The sequence below is a fragment of the Crocodylus siamensis genome, chromosome 5 (assembly GCF_052110815.1).
Source record: "Crocodylus siamensis isolate JL-2025a chromosome 5, ASM5211081v1, whole genome shotgun sequence".
Taxonomy (NCBI): Eukaryota; Metazoa; Chordata; order Crocodylia; family Crocodylidae; genus Crocodylus; species Crocodylus siamensis.
The window spans coordinates 50,673,241-50,688,524 of NC_143399.1; positions in this window are offsets into that span (position 1 = coordinate 50,673,241).

Sequence of the window (15,284 nt, forward strand, 5' to 3'; positions counted from 1 at the left end):
TTCCATTGTAAATTTGCGTGTTGTAATTATATCAACCAATGATAATGCTCCTTTCTTTAGAAAATAGCTGCAATACCATGGGAAAGTTGATTATGATGAATAATTTAAATGGCAGGATTTCACCATCACTGAGATGCAGTTCAGTCCTCCCTGTGACCAGGGAGAGAGTGGTGAGGAAGGCCCATCACAGGCCACGTGTTAACTGTTCCTTCTGTAGGTCTGTGTCTGAAGAAGCAGGGGAGTTCCTGAGTTTTCAGTTGGATTGCCCTGGCAATAGGCATGAGGTTTCTGGGTTTGGCCACTGCTGCTGCTGAGAATATGGAGGTGAACAGAAATGGCATGGTCTTCAGAGACCCAGAACCCTTAGCAGCCGCCAACAGCATCTCTGAGAGATTCACTGGAGCTGCCATAGGAATAGTGCACTGATTCTCAACCAGGGTACCAGAGCACCCTAAGATGCCTTGAGAGCCTTTCAGGGATGCTGTGGGGTGCCACGCAATACTAGCATTGATAGGTATGCAAACACGATTCACAAGATAAACCCAGAGATTTCAAATAGCATTCAAACCTGTTGCAGTCTTTTGGAGTTCTTTGCACCAGAAGAATTGCTTTATTATTTTTCTATTGTCACAAAATAAATGAAAACTAAGAGCAGGCATTTTCTGAGGTGAGCCTCAAGTCTATCAAGGAATGCCTCAAATCTGAAAAGTTGGCAACCACTGGGAGAGAGTGCGTGAGTGACAGTGTGTGTGTATGTGGGGCAGCTGATGTTGTAAACTGTGAAGGAGAGAGCTCTATCTTCTTCCTGTCCTTTCTGAGCTGAGGCTGAGAGCAGTGAGGCCATGACCGGTGCTGTTTCTTTGGACCAAGAGATACTGGGGAAATCTCACAAACAGTTTGAAAGTCACCTGAGCTAAACCTATTTTAAGAGGTGTAGGTTGTAGACATGTTGTTCTCAGGACATAGGCAGGTTCTTTGGGTGAATATGATATCTTTTATTAGACCAACTTAAATAGGGAAAAATTTTTTAGTAAACCCAAAAGCTTGCTAAATTTTTTCCCCAACATTTAAGTTGGTCTAATAAAAGAGATCTTATTCACCCAAAGAACCTTGTAAACCTATTTTAAATCACGAGATCAGCTGCTGAGAGGGTGGTTCAGCCTGCTGTTGCTGAGCTGGTTTCAAGACCTCTTTGGCAAATATTAGGTCTGCACACTGAAGCTCCACCCACACTGTGCCTTTGGAAGCACTGACTTAAAAGCTGGTAGAAATGTGGACCCTTAGCCTGGCCATGGGTTGGAGCTATTAATTCTGTAGCTCCTATGCCTGTATGGTGGTTGAGGGTGTTCTTCCCATCCTTCCCTTCGGTGTCTGGGCCTGCTGATTGCATTTTGTTGGGTGAGATTCATAGACAATAAGCTGTGTCTGTGTCTGTGAGGTTTACCAGCGCACCACCAAATTTAATAGTTTACTACTGAAAGATGTGCTGCCAGACTAGTTTTAACCGGGGAGTTGTGAGGAGACAGGGCTTTTCCAAGAAACCCATGTTCCCAACATGGTTCTTAAGGAGCATATCCAGGAGCAGACCCAGAGGGTGCAGTGATGAGGTTCCACACCCGTTTCAGACCACACTGTGGGGCAGAAGGAAAGGACTTAAGTTTCCAAATCAAGTAAGAATCCTGTGTCCCCTCACAAGCCTTTCCATCACTTCTGTGCTTGGTGGCAGGTCCCTTCCTCTCCCCTCCCATTTCCCTTTCCCCTAGTCACTGCTGCCACTGCCCCAGGCTGACCAGAGGTGGGTGGGAGTTCCACAGCTGTTCCTGTCCCCCCCCCCCCCGACTATGCAGGGAACCTGGGATAACAGCAGCAGTGGTAGAGATGGGTGGGTTCCTCCTTCCAACTCAATCCCATCAGGTATTTCTAGCAATCTTGGGAGCAGGCTTAAGGAGGAGGGACCCATCTGCTGCCAGTGCTGCTGCTGTCCCTGGCTGAGCCTGGCTCCCTGCACAGCCTGGCCAGAGTACAGCGAGCATGCAAGGGGGAAGGGAGGGAGTACCAAGAGTCTGGGGGAGATTTTTACCTGATTTGGGGACTTAACAGTCCCTAGCTGCTGCTCCAGGGGCCTCCATCTGTACAACCTAGTTCAGTAGGGGAGCTGGTAGTGGGGGTGAAGCCATCTCTGCAGAACCAGCTGCTGCCCCCACTCCTTTATAAAATCCTGGATTCAGCCATGGGCATACCTTAAACTTACCCTGCTAGACATTCATGTTCTCAAACACACTGCACAGTCTGGGACACCACTGTGCTGCACTGGTTCTGCCTCCTGAACAAGAAGCCATATGCCTGTCTCTGCCCCATGCTTCAGGCCCTCTTTTCTCTTCTTGGAGTGCTGAGAAAGGTGAAGCAAAACAAAGCAGAGGTAAGACCTTGAACCCTGTGGCCCTAGTTTTTTTAATTGAATTGTTCTCTTTCATTGTGGCTCTGAGAGCTTAGAAATAAACAGAAGCTGTTTCCTACAAGAGGGAAACTGCTCTAAAGCTGAAGGCTTTCTTATTAGAAATGAAGCCACTATGACTTCCGGATGGATTTGATCTGTTTACTAGGCCAATATGAAGAATATCCCAGTCTGCATGTGTACAGTACAAACCATCATCAAACCCCTGAGAGTTGACCCCAAGAAACTGCCCCTCTCTCCTCTCTATAATTGGGCTTCTTCCATGAGGAAGGAGACTATTTGATCTGCTGCCTAATCTTTTTTTTTTTTTTTCAGAAACCCCTACATTATCTATGGGCCAACGAGAGGCAAAGCGCTGCTCATTATCTATGGGCTGAGAGGCAAAGCGCTGCTCGACCTGGTACTGGCTATGGGAGACGACCTAATCGGTGACCTAGTGATCGATGGGAAGCTGGGTGACAGCGACCACGAGCTGATCACCTTCACCATCTGCCGTAAAGCTGGCAAATCAGTCAGCAACACAGAAGTCCTTGACTTCAGAAAAGCTGACTCTGACAAGCTCAAGAGGCTAGTCGGTCAGGCCCTTAGGGACCATGACCCCAGGGAGATGGGAGTTCAAGAAGAGTGGTTGCTTCTCAAGGAAGCAATCCTCAGTGCACAAGCTAAATCTATTCCAACACAGAGGAAAGGCAGCAAGAAGGCACAGCAGCCCTCCTGGCTCTCCAGGGACCTAGCGGACCTCCTACGGCTAAAAAGGAAAGCCTACAAAGGATGGAGGACGAGATTCACCTCCAATGAGGATTATTCTGCACTGGTCCGGTCCTGCAGGGAGCAAACCAGAAAAGCCAAGGCTGCAACTGAACTCCAACTAGCTTCAAGCATCAAGGACAACAAAAAGTCCTTTTTCAGATATGTGGAGAGCCGGAGGAAAAGCAAGGGCAACGCTGGACCCCTGCTAAACCAGATGGGGCAACTGACAACTGACGCCCAGGAAAAAGCCAACCTATTAAACAGGTACTTTGCGTCAGTCTTTCATCAGTCCCATGGGACGCCCATGCCTGCTATGGGACAGGAAGATCCGGGTGATGGGGATCCCCTACCCTCCATAAATGCTGACCTCGTGAAGGAACACCTTGAGAAGCTGGATACCTTCAAGTCAGCTGGCCCTGACAATCTGCACCCCAGGGTACTCAAGGAGCTGGCGAGCGTCATAGCCCAGCCCCTGGCACGGATCTTTGAAAACTCCTGGCGCTCTGGTGTAGTGCCCGAAGACTGGAAGAAGGCCAATGTGGTGCCGATCTTCAAGAAAGGGAGGAAAGTGGATCCGGCTAACTATAAGCCCATCAGCCTGACTTCTATCCTGGGGAAGATCCTAGAAAAGTTTATTAAGGAGGCCATCCTTGAGGGACTGGCCCAGGCTAACATCCTAAGGGATAGCCAGCACGGGTTTGTTGCGGGTAGGTCTTGTTTGACCAATCTCATTTCCTTCTACGACCAGGTGACCTCTCACCTGGACCAGGGAGAAGAGATTGATGTCATATATCTTGACTTCAAAAAAGCTTTTGATTTGGTATCCCATGATCACCTCTTGGCCAAACTGGCCAGTTGTGGCCTTGGCTCCACCACAATCCGCTGGCTGGGAAATTGGCTCCGTGGTCGGACCCAGAGGGTTGTAATTGATGGCAGTCACTCATTGTGGTGCCCTGTGACCAGTGGGGTCCCTCAAGGCTCTGTCCTGGGACCCATACTGTTCAACATATTCATTAATGATGTGGACATTGGAGTCAGGAGTGGACTGGCCAAGTTCGCCGATGACACCAAACTTTGGGGCAAAGCATCCACGCCAGAAGATAGGCGGGTGATCCAGGCTGACCTGGACAAGCTCAGCAAATGGGCGGACGAGAACCTGATGGTATTTAACACCGAAAAATGCAAGGTTCTCCACCTTGGGAGGAAAAACCTGCAGCACCCTTATAGGCTTGGCAGTGCTACGTTGGGTAGCACTACAGAAGAAAGAGACTTGGGGGTCATCATTGACCACAAGATGAACATGAGCCTGCCATGCGATGCTGCGGCTAGTAAAGTGACCAAAACGCTGGCTTGCATCCATAGATGCTTCTCGAGCAAATCCCGGGACGTCATTCTCCCCTTGTACTCGGCCTTGGTGAGGCCGCAGCTGGAGTACTGCATCCAGTTTTGGGCTCCACAATTCAAAAAGGATGTGGAGAAGCTTGAGAGAGTCCAGAGGAGAGCCATGCGCATGATCAGAGGTCAGGAAAACAGATCTTATGATGATAGGCTGAGAGACGTGGGACTCTTTAGCCTGGAAAAGCATAGGCTCAGGAGTGATCTGATGGCCACCTATAAGTTTATCAGGGGTGACCACCAGGATCTGGGGGAACGTCTGTTCACCAGAGCGCCCCAAGGGATGACGAGGTCGAACGGTCACAAACTCCTGCAAGACCGTTTCAGGCTGGACATAAGGAAGAATTTCTTTACTGTCCGAGCCCCCAAGGTCTGGAACAGTCTGCCAGCGGAGGTGGTTCAAGCACCTACATTGAACACCTTCAAGAGTAAATTGGATGCTTATCTTGCTGGGATCCTATGACCCCAGCTGACTTCCTGCCCTTTGGGCAGGGGGCTGGACTCGATCTCCTGAGGCCCCTTCCATCCCTGATGTCTATGAAATCTATGAAAATCTGGGGTTTCCTCAGTAGCACCAGTCTCTTCTTGCAGGAACTCCTGGGCTTGAATTGGAACCCCAAGATGAAGTCTCTTCCCCCAGATTCTCTCCAAGGTGCTACGAGGATTGTATATCTTGAAGTTAGGCTGTCACTCATCTCCCCTCTAGGATATCACTGTTACATATAGTGAGAGATAAGTGGAATTTGAGAGAGAACTGGAAAAGGAGCCTCATGACTGTATGGGTGCTGTTGGCATAAATTAAGAAACCTCTTTGTTAAAGGTGCTCCTGACTTTGTGAACTGAACCAAAAATGCAACAGCTGTCTTCCCTTGAAGTGCTGCTTTTGGTTGCTGGAACTTGTGTGTTATCTTTTGAATGAGTGCACTGTCTGTCTCTCTATCTCACGTGCACATCCCCTTCAAATCTGTTTTGGGAGGCTGGTTGTCCATCTCCTGCCAGAAATATTCTGTAGGTGGACACAAAATTCTGCTTCACTTAACCTGCTCTTCTCCAGCTTTGTCCAAACCCAGCTTCATTCCCAGTGTCAGATGTGTGACATTCTACTCCTCTGTCACCAGAGTTCAGAAAGGGCTGAGCCTGCTACTCCTCAGGGAAGGGAAATGACATGCTGTAGTGTCACTTGAGGTGGGTGAGTGGGGCAAGAGCCTTAGGTGCTGTCTTAGAGAGGGTGTGAGAATATGGTGGCTGCCCAGTTAGTCTGAACCTCTTCGTCACCAGGGCGGGAGTCAGGACCAGAGCCAGCAGGGCTCAAAGCACAGTGTGTCAGGTGAGTCAGCCTCTAGGAGGTTGAGGGCATAGCTGCTCTCCTACTGCAGCTGCTGAGGTTTATTTTCTGTGGCAGTAGAGGCAGCTATATGGGGGAGGCAGCTCCTATAGAGGCAGATTAATCCCTTGGCTGCTGGGTGCAATGATGCATCTTCCAGCAGCCTTGGCATCTACCCCAGGAGCAGCATGAGGCTCCCTTGACTCAATTGCCCCCCAACCCCACCCCTGTTCTGCACTGGAGACATGTGGCTGGCTGTCTCAATACCTCCTCCTGCACCAGGTTTGGTCCAGGATGTAAATATGATGATGATGATGCCTCTGGCAACATGGCACAGACAAGCCACTTGAGTTGGGTGCACACCCAATGCTTTGGGCAGCTCTGTGCAGCCCTGTCATTACCAATGACACCAGAGCACAAAGTGGAGCTTCAGGAGGCACAAGCTGCTGAAGAAATCATGGCAGCTGTCAGAAAGTACCTGAAGGATTTCCATCTTTTTCGGAGGTAGGATTATTGCTGGCAGAAGGGAGAGTTCTGCCTCTGCAGAGGAGCTCTGGGTGTGGATACACTCAGCAATCATTGCCTTGTTGCTTCCTGGTAATTAAAGCCATAAGACTTTCTCCTTGAATGTTAGCTGTATGGGGAACAGAGGGCTATGACAAAAGGGATGGTGGCTTCCCCCCCCCACCCCTTTTCTTTTTTTAAAATAATAACCTTTTGAATTGTTGTTGTTGTTTTCCACCTATACAAGTGTGGCTCTTTGGGAGTGCTCCTGAAACCCCTTGTTAACTGCCCTTTCATACGTGTTGGCAAAACAGACTTTTTCCAAACTCAGCAATGAGCAAAAGAGGGAGCTGTCAATTTGGGAAACCACAGGCTAAACAGTCAAAAATCTTAGAAGCAGGTTTGTTCCCAGGGTTTCTGTTACAGCCTGCTCTTGGGCCTTCGTGTTGCTTTAGAATGATTAAATCACAACAAATTCTTGTACTGTAGTTTTACCCCATCAGCAGGCAGAACCTCTGCACAGACTAGCATAATTCTTAATATATATTACTACCTAGTTTTGCCAGCATAGCAGTTCTGGGTAGAGATGTGAAAAGATCACAACCCCCTAGCCAACGACACCTATGCTATAAAAACTTTGGTGGAAATGCAGCCAGGTTAACAGAAGGGGGCGTTTTTGAAGCTAGCTGCAGCATTTCTGCAAGTAAGCACTATGCCAGGAGGAAAACTCTGAATACTGGCAGACCATGCATCTCCATAAGGGGCTCTGCAGACATAGTTTAACCAAAAGCAGAGACAGTAGTGTAGAAAGCAAGGTAGATTTTCTATAGACTATCCAAAGGCACTTTCTTTCTCTCTCTCACACATACATATATGTATACACACATACATATGTATACACATGCACTAGCAAATTTCTCATCAAGAATGACAGGTGGGCAGATACAAGCCCGTATCTGGTCCCCCTGCCTTTCTGGCCCATTCTCTCCTCCCCACCCCCATCCAAGCCCATTCCTCTTCTCCCCACCACTGGTTCAGGTCTGGGCCCGTTTCCCCCTCTCCCCCCCCCCACCCCAACTTGGGCTCTGGCCCTGTTCCCTCCCTCCCCCACACCACACCTCTGAAGGAGCTGCCAGACTCCAATTGTCCCCATGACTCGGCCCGCCCGGGACCCCAGTAATTGTAAACGGGGACCCAGCTGGGCCGAACTGTGGGGCAATCAGAGCCCCACGACTTGTCTAGGGGTGCGGCCTGTGGCCCCTTGGTCTGTGCATGGGGCAAGTGGGGGCTGCAACTGTGGGCTGTGCTCAGCCTCTGCTCCCTGCCTCGCTGCCACTGCATTGGCAGCAGCACAGCACCATGTGCCTCACTGCCTGGCCCGGCCTGTCCAGCGGCAGGACTCACACGGCACACCATACTGCTGTCAAAGCAGCAGCAGCAAGGCAGGGAGCAGAGGCTGAGTGCAGCCTGCAGCCCCCACCCCGCCCTCCCTCTCTGGGCAGAGCCGGTCAGGGAGCAGGGCAGGTGGTAGGGGGCACGGTGTGGTGCAGCCAGGCAGGGCATGCTGTCACTGGGCCATGCCACGCAGCCGATCTGGTCCTCCCCCTCCCCACCAGCTGTGGTGTGGGGGTGCGCTGCACTGCACCTCCTGACAACAGGCAGCAGGGACTAGAAGGCTGCGGAGAGGGAGGAAGGGAAGCAGACGTGGCGTGTTGCGCCACATGGCCATGCCCCGTGGCAGGCAGTGCCCTGCGGCAGGCAGCGCACCATGCCGCAGTTGCTCTGCCCTCAACCACCTGGTCTGCTTCCTGACCACCTTCGCCCCCACCTCCTCCTGTTTGCCTGTCTGTCTGTAATGGTCCGGACCAGCCAATTGTCACCCACCCTGTGGCCGGAGCATGTGCAGTTGCCCTGGAGCATTACAGACTGACAGACACACAAACAAGGCTTTTATTAGGGCTGTGTGAAGCTGGAGATTCGGCTTGATTCGGTGGCTGTCCTACCTGCCCCAGCTCCTAGTTGTTTAAAAAAAAGCTCCACTCACCAGGTGCTGCCAGGCAGAGGAGCGATCCCCGCTGCCTCACACTGCATGGGGCGGCTCTGCCACAAGTCCCCCCGACCCCTACCCACTCCTCCAGCCCCCCCATGGCTGCCCTGCCCACCCCAGCTCCAGCCCTTTAAGGAAAGAAAAAAAACCCAAGACCCCCCCGCACTCACCGGCTCATGCAGCAGCCTTGGGCTTCTGGGGGCTCATAGCAGAGACCCCCATGCACCATGGGGTAGTGGGGGTCAGCAGGGATCCCCCCCCACTGGGCAGCAGCTGGTGAGTGGGGGCTTTTTTTTCTCTAAGTCCTGGGGGAGAGGCAGGGGCGGGGCAGCTATTGCCAGGCTGGGAGAGCAGGCAGGGGATGGGGCATGTGTAATTTGGAGATTCAACAGCAGCCAAATCTCCGAATCAGATTCGGCCAAATCAATTTGGGACAGTGATTGAAATCACCAAATTGAATCACTGTCCCCCAAATCAGCTGAATCCAAATCTGAAGCGAATACTAGATGTTTCGCACAGGCCTAGCTTTTATTATATTAGAATATATAGATAGCACAAGCTTTTGTGAGTTGAAGCTCACTTTAGCTGATGCTGTACATATATAGATCAGGGGTTGGCAACCTACAGCCTAATCTACAGAGCCGTTGGAGCTGGTCCTTGGAGCTGAAACGTGGGGAAGGGATGGGAGTGGGTGGCTTCACCTGCATCATGGACCAGTAGCGGGGAAGTTTGCCTGCATAGTGCCCAGACAATGGAGAAAAGGGACAGCAAGCAGGTCCTAGTGCCAGCCTGTCTTGACTCAAACTGGGTCATCCTGGCCCACCACCAAGAAAACTTTTCTAACCACTGATATAGACAAGCTCTATAATTAAACAAGGAGAAAGAGAGGGCTGGGATTACAGCTTTTCCCTTTAATCTCCTCTTTTTTATATACATCTAATACTTCAGACAAGGAATATCAAACTCATCCTGGGCCTCCAACCAGATCCAGATTATGGGGGCTCCTCCCAAGCTGGATCCATGACTGGGGACAGTAGTAGGAGTCCACAATCAAGGAGCAGCCTGGGTCAGGGATCAGACAGCAGAGCAGGTCCAGAAGTGGGTGGCTGACCAAGTCTGGGGGTGGGTTGTGGTGTCATGCAAGATGAAGCAGCAGCCTGGGTCAGGCAGTAGGTGGCAGCGGGGCAAGTGAGAGCTGCATCTGAACAGCATGCACTTGACTTCCTACCAATGGCCATGTCCATCGGGGTGCAGGGACCCTGAGTTCTGTAGCAGGCCATGCCACGCTGGCCAAGTCCTCCAACTTCCAGTAGCCTGCAGGCTTGCTGAAATGATTCAACAGGCCAAATCCATCTCACAGGCCATATGTTTAACACTCTTGCTTCAGACAATTGATAACGTAACTAAAACGTTTTCACATGTAAGGTCTTTCAGCCTTGCTTCCGTGAAGGAATCCAACGTCAAGGTTTGTATTTCCATCTGCGTTACTTATTAATTCTCTGTGTGTAGTCTGATACACCTTTTGTACAAACTGGAGTTTCCTAGTTTTTCTTTTTCTAATTAAGATAAACATTTACTCCTGAGTCATATAGGATATGTGGCCTGAGTTGGCTTAGCACTGAAACTGAGTAAATAGTGTGAGAGAGAATATTTATTTTATTATGTTCCCTTCCTTTCTATATCCCTTCTGTGAAAGCTCAAGTCCTCAAGCTTTGTTAGCATGTATACTTAAGGATGCAAAAGTTTTTTTATCATGAATGCCAAAATAGTCAATAAATGCATATTTTAAACACTATTATTTGTAAAACGCAAGTTAGACTGTCTTCAGACTGCACATCATTTGCTGATAAAATTCTATCAAAATCATTGTATGCTTTCTGTCATCTGGTATATGAGTACCCAGTTTTATATAGCTAAAAAAATTGGCCCATCACAGGCACCTCATGTATGAGAGAAGAAATACAAATTAACAATTTATTGCTGCACAGTGCATTGTTTTCCAGCAGTTCTACTTCTATTTTCAGGAGAATTAGGAATGAAATGTAAATTCCTTTGCTTCTTATGATTTTTCATGCTTCTTAACAACTTCCCATATTCTAAGCTTTCTTTTTTTTTTCTTTCATTAAGTTGGCCCTTACTTGTTTCAGTTTTTTGTACAGCACGCATCAAACCTGTTTACTTTTTACAAATAAGAAACACATTAAGGGTTTTTTTTTCAATTTGAATTCACGGTCTCTGGTTAGTAATGGCGTACAATGTCATATTGATTTTAAGCACAAATCCAAGGAAATCCTTTAAAGCAGTGGTTCTCAACCTTTTTTGTACCAGGACCCATTTGTAAACATCAATGGCCAACCCCAGCCCAGTGCCCCTCACTCCCAACTAGCTACCCTTCCACCCCCGCCCCAGCCCTCCAGTGTGTGGGGCAAGGAGTGGGTATGTGGGGTTAGGAGGGCACAGGGGGCCCCATGCAACTCCTCGCAGGCTAGAACTCTGCCAGCCTGCAAGGGAAATGCCACAGTTTCCCACGTTGTTCCCCTTTAAAGGAGAATCTATTTTTAAAGTTTGCTGATCCATTTTTAAAAGTTTGTTCGTGACCCTTTCATATATTCTTGCGACCCACATTTGGGTCATGACCCACAAGTGGAGAAACACTGCTTTAAAGTGAATAGTAAACTGATGGGGGGAAATAAAATATTTTAGCCTAAGTAACCTATTTAAAAGTAATCTGTTGTGCAATTGCTTATTTAATGTTCTAAGAATATATCTGAAACCCCTTATTCATGGGTATGCAGCTCAAACACTGAGTGCTGTTTACAAAGCACAGTTCCAACGGCCACTAGTAGTGACATCTGCTATGATCAGATGTAAGCCCTCAGCACATTTGCAAGTGAGAAATGGGACTGAACACGCAGGCTTATGGACAGATTAATGAATCGTCACATAGTGAAGACAGGGGAGTCACTAATGCTTTTCAAATCCTTTTGCATTTAATAAAGTGAGTAAATAATACTGGCATACAACAGACATTATTGTGGTGGGCTGTGTGATATTCACCCCAACACTTACAGAAAACCTTTTCCATTATTAGTAATTAATTCTCTATTATATGCATCTTATGCTTGGTTCCAATTTTTCCTGGAAGCTCTGAAAGTATGTAACATATGCTAGGAAGCAGTGAAGTAGTACTATTTTTATTTTTTCTATACCCTCTATGAGGGAAATAGCTCGGTGGGCAAACTATGACGAGGATGAGCTGTGTGTGAAGATGCAGTTGACAGATGGGATCTTTGAGGCCTTAACTGGAGACACCAGTGATGTTCTTAACCAGATGAATGGAAAACTGTAGACCACTGCTTGTGTGGTATCTCTGAAAGTAAACCACATACTGTATCCCCTTGAGCTGCAGGCATTTCTGCCTCCTGACATGTGCTATACATGTCCACCGTAACAGTCTACACTGCTGCTAAACTTTCATAGGTGGATCTTGAAGGTGGCTTGGATATGATAAAGGAACATAGTTTTACATAATCTGCTTTTAGATGCCTTATACTGAACTTATTTGAAAGAAGCATGAACCTTAACTTGAAGCTGGTGCATGGAGTGTTTCTGCCATTCTTGTGCCAAGACAGTACACAGCATAGCTTCCAGCAGCTCCCCAGGTTTCACATTGTGGCTGGGAACTTCATATTGCTCTCTGACTTTGAGACTGATGATCTAGGACTGGCTGGGAGATGGGCCCCTTGGCCTGGAATTGTCAAGAATTGAAACTGAAGATGTATGTGAGATCCTCTCTCACAATAGGATGCTACTTGAGCTACTGATTTTTGGGTCACCATACTGTACCTTTCTGATTAGTTTTTGTTTTGCATGAGGTTGAGTAGTTTATTGAAAGATCCATCTTCTTCCCTTTTTTTTCCTGAAGAAGTGGCCTTCGCTTTTTGCAGTACTTAAATAAAATGTGTACTTGAAGATATTCAGTAGCACAGTGACAGAGAACATTTACCCTGTGAAAAATGGAGTGCAGTTCCAACTTTCCTATCCCTTTGCTATCTTAAGACTCTTGGAGGAATCAAACATTTCATATTGTTCCATTTCTTGAAAACTGACAAAAAGACGACAGCCCTGACCCAGGACTTCCCCATTTATTCCACAAGAAGCCATAATGACAGTCTACCCTGCTGTTTTATTAAACTAATTTTTTCCCCTCAGCATGCCTGCTTGTGTCATTTTAAAGACTTAGTGATTCTAATTTAATTACCCCAGCATCATGAATGACAGAAGTGTAAAAGCAAGTGTATTACCTATAATTCTATGCACAGTTCCACTAATATGCCATCGTCTACTTCAGTTAGCCCACATTCCTCCATTCATGTCTAGCTGTAACAAAATCACATGCAGCGGTCTGGAGGGAGGTAGTCAAAGGACAGAGCCCACACCTCACTGTTTTGATACTTTTCATAGTGAAGCATATGCTTGCACACTTCAAAAATCCCGTTATTTCCAGTGTTCCTGTTATCCTAGGAACTAGACTCACCGGACTCATTACAACCATCTCTTCATTAGTCCAAAGGTGACTTTATCCACAGATGGGGGAAGACCATTTCCTCATTCAATGACATTCATTTTTAATTGTGGAATCTTGCTGGAATAGTGTCCTGCCAAAAGGGTTGGTAAGACTGATATGCTACAAGCTTCTCACATTGGGGCTTTCAAAGGTGTCAAGGGAATTAGGTATTCTGTTCCAATTGAAATTCAGTGGAAGTTGAGCATCTTAAACTGCTTTGAAAATCCCTTTCTTAGACTCTCATTACAATGTTCTCATGGTCTTCACTTCCCTTATCAGCTGAGCTGGTGACACTGGACTGGCTGATTTTATTTTTACTTCCCATGCTTTAGTTCATGCTGCTCCATTTGGGTTTCTAACTCTATGCAGCATTGCTTCAGGTATTGTTCTGTTCCTAAAATACTATGGTAGTGCTCTGCTTGCTAGTAAAAAAACCTCCCACTAACTGATAGACCTGCACCTCTGCTGGGACCCTCAAGAGTCAAAGTAGATTCTGTTCATCATCATGTTTAACACAGGTGGTGCAAAACAAAGGTCATGACAGGTGTAGACTGCAGAACTGGCAGTTTGGGGAAAGTTGGAGATGGGGAACGGAAGAGGTTTCTTGTATCTGGATGTGAGTGGCAGTTGGTAGGCATTGTTGGGATGAACAGAAAGCTTTGTTTTTGTGGGGGTTTGGGTAGGGAGGTGGTGGTAGTAGGGAGCTGGAGTTCATGGGTTTGGGGTGTTGTATGGAGAATCCTCTGTGTGGGTTGTTCGTTTATTATAAACTACTTTCAGCCTTTTGAATAGGGCAGTATACAAATCTAAAAATAAATTTAAAAAGCTGACTAAAGCCCTAGCAATGCTTACAGTCCCCACTTTCTTGAAACTGCACTGTGAGTGACACCTACTCAATAAACCCATTGCTTTCCAAGGGTTTACAGAAGTGTTGGTGACTGGAACTTTAAGTAATTTTGGCATCTGTGGCAGATGCTGAGTGTTCCTTAATGTTTAGGCCTTATTACATCTGTAATGCCAGAACTGCAGCCACAACCTGCAGTTTCAGCATAACTGCTATTGTGACATACAAACAGTCAGCATGGGCTCTGTCTAATAGACTTTAGAGTTGCATTTTCTCCATCTGATGAGGGGCGAGTTCAGGGCTGCAAAAAATAGGGATTTTAGCATTTCTCAGTGTGTAGGCCAAGCTCTACTGCCCCCCTGCACATTGAATTCCACTGTAAGGTCTCTTTACCCGTGTTAATACTGCACTTTGTCCCATGGGTTCTGGCTCTCTACTGGGAACTTTTATCACTACCATAAAACAAATAATTATTCAGAAATATTTTATCCTTCTGGATGGAAATCTGTACATAGTCACCAGACCAAATATTTATAAATCCTTAAGGACTTACCCATAGTGCTAAAATGAAGAAAATGCAAGTCATGATGTGGGATCACCATTTAATCCCTGAGCTTGAAACTACTACTTGGACTTAGTTTTACTCTAAAATGTAGAAATGTAAAGGGCCAGGGGAATCGTATCTTTGTGTCCACAGGCCCTCCCTTCCAAAATGGTGCAGTTTATAGGCATGCAACTGTTACAAACATAAAACTGTGTAAAGGACACCGAGGTCTCAGCACTCACCACAGTAGGTTGGCCCTTAGTTCCAGCACAGAGGGGTGTGTAAGAAGCAGGAAAGGCTCCAGACAAGAGTATTTTTGAGGTTTGTATAAGCAACCTGAAGAGGGATGGTGGCAACCCCTAGCAGTGGTAAGGAGTGATGGTCATGTATGGTGGAGCAGCAGCAGCAGCAAGGAGTGGTGGTAACCCCTGGTGGAGAAAATGGCAGAGCAATGACCCCCAGCAGCAGAGTGCTGGTGAACTTTGGTATGGGCCACTGTAACAGGTTGCCTTCCCCAGGGCCATCTTCCCTGTTATCCACGCCATACATGGGGCGCCGTTGGAGTCCCCTTTAAGGTTTCTTGTGTCCCGCTCTCTATTCTCCTGCCACATCTTGATGGAAAATTGTTATACTGATGTTCTTGTAAGTGGAAGACAACATATTTCATATGTTGGGGTCTTCAGCCTCCACAGGCCTTGACCCCTTGCCTTTCTCTAGCTAGGCCTCCCGGTCTAAACCCATTGAACAGGGTTCAATTCTGAGGCTCTAGCCCTCTTCCTTGTCTTGAGGCTTGTGGCCCTCCTTTCTGCTCCTATCTGGTGCCCAGCCTCCCTGGCCCAGAGGCCCCGCCACCA